Source organism: Acanthochromis polyacanthus, chromosome 7 (assembly GCF_021347895.1).
Source record: "Acanthochromis polyacanthus isolate Apoly-LR-REF ecotype Palm Island chromosome 7, KAUST_Apoly_ChrSc, whole genome shotgun sequence".
NCBI classification, from domain to species: Eukaryota; Metazoa; Chordata; class Actinopteri; family Pomacentridae; genus Acanthochromis; species Acanthochromis polyacanthus.
In genome coordinates, this window is record NC_067119.1 from 31,467,955 (window position 1) to 31,473,272 (window position 5,318).

The window sequence follows — 5,318 nt, forward strand, 5'->3', positions numbered from 1 at the left end:
TTTGTTGTTGGTGGAAACTATTTGAACCAGAGCAGTAAATTTGTGGGCCAGAAAACCCAAACAATGGTTTGATTAACATGTGAATTTGTCACAATGAACAACAGATTTTTTATTACACAAACATTTTTTTCAATTGTGAAAATAAACATTTTATTAGTGCAGCTTTAAAGTTATAGGTCTTCAACAGGATCCACTGGACTTGGAAGAATAAATGAAAGGATATAAGAGTAATACATTTTACTTTTGGGATTTGTAGATAAAAATAAAAATGTTGAATATTTCCAGCCTTATCCTTTGTATTGCATCATACACATAGTTAGGCAAAGAGAATGTTTTCAGAGCATGCATGTAGAATTTTGGACTGAAACTCTTTAATCTCTGTTATTTCAAAGTGATTAAATGGTTCGTCTAATGTTTTTCTCTCTTGTCTATTTGCCTCAGGCTTAAAATAGCAACAGTGCCACACCCCAGCTAGAAGAGGATCTCATATCACCACTGCCATATCACACCGAACTCATCTTTGGAGTTGGACTTTGTACAGAAAAGGGGATTTTAAAGGAAATGAAGGATCACAACAGCCACTACGCAGCAACAGCCAGCATTCAGTCATGCTTTCAGAGAAAAATTTTAAAAAGAATAATAAAAAATGACTACTCCTACTACTTTCTCATATCTACATTCCCTCTGGACATCATGTGAATTTTACAGTGTTGACTGTTGTTGAGCTCTGAGAAGAGGACAGAGGCCGGTGCTGGTGAAGGAATGGACATGTGAAGAGAAGACAACGGCAAGTAGAGAAAATGAACGGAAAAGGAACGTGTGCTGGAAGGAAACCTGTAAGACAACAAATGGAAAATGGACATTTTTTCATTTTAGTTTTCAAATCTGGAAGAAGTTCGTCCCACAAATTGTGTGGCTTGTGGGGAATTTTGCTTTCAGTTTGTTCTCAAACGTTGGTGTTTTGATGTGAACAGGGTTGGACGGGTGTGTTTGAAGGTCACTGAATGTTTGCGTCAGATTAGACGGGACGGACACAGGAAAAGGAAAGTAGAAGGAGAGAAAGCGAGCCTGAGGAGAGCTGTAGCATAGTGGGTAAACGTGTACTCCAGCAGCCTGATCTCATGAACTTACAATCCATTTGGGTTCACTGTGTTTTTTCATTCAAAAAAAAAAAAGTGCACTGAGATGCTTTGAAATCAAACGTGTTAAGCAGGTGATTGATGTCCATTTTATAAAAGTTGGAGGAGTCTGCAAGTTGCGGTCTGGAGAAAAGAAAGCGAGTTTCTGTTCACACTGCGTCACAAAAGGAAGCTCGGATGGAAACGAACAAAAGCAACAAAGACTTTCTGTTTCACTGTGGTCAACATGTATGAGCCAAAAGGCATGCTGACCTGCACTCACAGAGCTGCGGTTACTTGTGTAACCACTCAGATTGTGTAGTGATGCGGTTTCATGAGCTTCCTGGCTGGTTGCTGTTTGTCAATGATGTGTATTAAAGAGGATATAAGGCATTTTGTTTATAAATGATTTGTGTTTTTGAAAAGAGGGGCAGAAGATTGTTCTCTTGTTGAAAGGATAGATCTAAAAGCGTTTTTTTTTATTTTTGTTGGGTTTTATACAAATGTATATTAGGGTCAAAAGGAGAAAAAAAATGAAAAATGAAGGAAAAAAACAACAAAAATTACAGACTTCTTAGTTGTATATTAATATCACATTGTTTGGAAAGCACATCTCATTTGATAAAGGCTCACCATGTTTGTAAGCAAGAAATAACCACGTAACTTAAATGTGTGTCAAATATTGTCGAGTTACGCCGACGATCACCTATTTATATTTTGTATTTGTCAAAAAAAGGTTACAGAAGAAAAAGTTTATCTGCAGTGTTCTTTATAAAGGCGATGGATTCGTGTTCGTCTGACGTTTCGAGGCGCTCTGGAGGGTCAGACTTCAGACGGAGGTGATGGGATACACAAGAGATAGCAGTGTTAATAAAAGCCCCTTCATCTTTCTTCCCCGTGCATTTAGACCACCAACCCTCCTTCACCAGTGCATCTTAAAGAGAAACATTCAGTCGTGAGCATGAAGAAAATCTGTACAGATGTTTATATTCTATTCTTTCCAAGTGCCAGTTTTTTTGTGGTGTCATTTGGATATTAACTAATTCATTCATGTGCAGGAAGAGAGGACAGGTGGATGATTGGATGTGGTTCGAGGCAAAAATGAAAGTGTTGCATCACTGTATAAATTAAAACATCGAGTTTGGTCATATAGTATATATTTTTACAGCGGTATCGGGTGGACGGTTGAGATGCAGAGAGGCAGAGGGTTTGCAGGATCATATTGCCATTGAAGAGAATCCAGTCCCAGGTGGTGTCACTCATGCGTCATCAAGGCAAACGGCATGTGCCTGCGTTGAAGTCTGATTTTTCTTTGTGGCGTATGTGACTTTATAAAGCTTGCATATTTTACACAGTGTTTACAAAGATGTACGTTGTGGTAAAAATCAATGAACTACAAAAAAAAACAACTTACTGTATAAATTTTAATTTCAAGAGGCTAAAAACGTTATAATACCCAGCATCCCTTTTGTGTGTCCTCAGAAGTGTGTGCTTTCATTGGACAAAGACCCATATGACTGTCTATTCCTAACTGCACTACGCAGTACCACAACCAAAGGATCTGGAGGAGTATTTACACGAATTCATACAAAAAAAAAGAGGTTTTTGGTTTTGTGGATGTGCAGCCTGTTGTGCATTTACGAAGAAAAAGAGCCAAGCTACTGTGCTGTAAGATAAATGGACATGGACACACATCAGATCAAACAAACCTACCTGTGTAGATATAACTGATTCAAGACCGTCAAAATAAAGTAACTGTACTACTCAGTAGCAGATGTGTTTGTACCTATCATGTGCCTTAACCTTTTCCATGGTAGATAAAGATAAGTGTGTTTTATATAACTTTATTCCTCCCCTTCGACCGTCATCTCTCCATTCCGTCTGTTCACCTCATCCCCCCCCCGTGTCAGCCTCCCTCCCTTTTTACCTCCAATCGACTCATCACATCATCCATCCTGCGCCCCCTCACCCCCCAACCGCCCCCCCCTCCTCCTCCTCCAACCGCCCCCCCCTCCTCCCCCAACCCCAAGTAGTTTAGACTGTTGGTGGGTTTCTGCCTTGTATTACATTGTATTATAAACTTTTAAAAAGATAGTCATTCGGCGAAAAAACGAAAAAGCGGTTTTGGTTTTGTAGAGGAGTAAAGTTGTTAATGCTTTGGTAGCGAGCAGAAGCGATGCCACAGTGACAGAATGTATTATGTTAATTTTACTAATACCCAGAGGCAAATATTACGCTTGTTAAACATAACGGAAAAATACCGGTTTGTAGAGTATAAATTTGGTGTGTTTTCAATAAATCATGCCTGGAAAGAAGGTGTTGCTCGACTCTGTGCCTTATTTTATGTCATTTGATTTTTATTTTTTTTTGAGGAAGATGAAGCGTTTAAAGTTATGACAGCAGCCCCGAGAGGCAGTAAAATATTAGTGTGCTCCAGATTTTAAAAGTATCAGTTCATCCAAATTGAAATTGAAGCTAAATTGGAATGTCATTTGGTGCTCATAGTGAGGAGTTTACAATGGAAGTAACTTTTACCAGTGTTATGTGCTGCCTGCTGTATGAAAATATCAGGTATTGACTATTATGTATCACCACATCACTGGAGGTAAGCGAGAACCATCTTTTTTTGTTGTTGTTTTTGAAAATCTAAGTTTTATTGTGTTACTCTGATATTAACCATCTGGGGAAAAAAAACTACAGGACTAAAAAGTGCTGTGTTTAAAGATATTAAAAGGCAGCGTCATTGCATAGTTATCTTTAAACAACTAATGATACATGCAGACTGTGCTTCTTGTATTTACAGTGCAGCCTGAGAGAGATTTTCTTGCTATGCAACACGCAAAGTATGCAATTTAAATGTTTTTTTCTTATGAAATATGCCTCTGACTGGCACCATATTTTACATTTTTAAAGCTCCTTTTGGTGCCAATCACAGGGGAAATAATTCTGCTTCTCAGAGTCAATAATCAAGCTTTTATGGTTAGTTGGTATATTGGAGTGGACAGAAACTTTTTTTTTTTTTTTACCAAATTTGCACTGTGTTATAACTGATTTGCATTATTCTATCAAAGCAGAGTTGTACCATTGAACAGCATATGTACATATCAATCACCCTGGAAAATTTCAGGACAATATTTTTGAAGTCATGGCACTTTAAACATTGCACCACATATTAGCGTGAAGAAAACGGCACAAAAATCAACATGACCCCACTTTCTTAAAGAAATTGTAACTCATAAACAAATGTAACATAAGGCTTTGAGTTGAACATGTCCACTTTAAATAAACAGTCAAACTGAAGTTGGTTTGTTGGTCAAAGTGGGGCATTTGATAAATTGATGCAGAATGAAGCATCTCTAATTAGGTATTTCCAGGTTATTCTATTATATGGACTATATAATATTTTATTGTACAATCTGATTCACCTTATTGCAGATAGCTGTTTGGATCAGGGCACTTTAAGGACTTGGTTCAGACCAGCAGTCTCTAGATTTTAGCCAGATAATTTCAATTCCACTACTGTCGAGTTGAATATAAAAGGTGAGACGGTGCTACATTCAAACTAAACTCATCCAAACATGTCTGTGCTTCACACAGGTTCCACATTAATATCACAGTGAGTGCAGGCTGTGTGTCTTGGAATTAGACTTATTTATGATGAAAATACTTTTTTTTAATGAATTAGTAGTAAGTTGGGGACTTACCAATGATAAAGTCCAGGATGAATGAATATATTACATGTATGCTTGACTGAACAGTGGGTGCTTTCCGTAAAGTCTGAGAACCAAACTTAAAATATGTTGGACTAACATTGTCTTCTGTAATATTACAAGGATTTCCAAAAATTGCCTAGCCTGCCTATGTAAACCCCAGTCTAATGCATACTTTGTTATTGTCTTGTCACACCTGAGATGTTTGTTTTGTTCCTCATGCTATGTTTGTGTTGTTTGTTTTCTTTTTTCTTTTTTTTTAAAAAAAGGCAAATAAACACACTATTTAAAAAAAGGTCCAGGATCACTAAACTTTTCAAAAATGTTTTACATTATTTTCCATTATTATCGTTTTGTTTGTTTGTTTTTTAGTTGTTTTTTTTGTTTTTTGTTTTGTTTTTTTTACTATTATTATTACAAAATCCGCCGCTATTTATACAACTTTAGGGGCTGTTTCTGTTCAGGCAGTTCTGTGGCCACCGTAGTTCCG

At 37.2% G+C, this 5,318-nt stretch overlaps 1 protein-coding gene across 1 annotated transcript in view; it reads left to right on the top strand.

Annotated features, from left to right (window-relative positions):
• Positions 1 to 3,433, top strand: part of arvcfb (ARVCF delta catenin family member b) — a 158,593-nt gene extending 155,160 nt beyond the window's left edge. The window contains 1 exon segment of the mRNA XM_051951034.1: positions 442 to 3,433. The gene's annotated coding sequence lies outside the window, so the exon portion shown is untranslated.
• Positions 3,434 to 5,318: the final 1,885 nt, after the last annotated feature.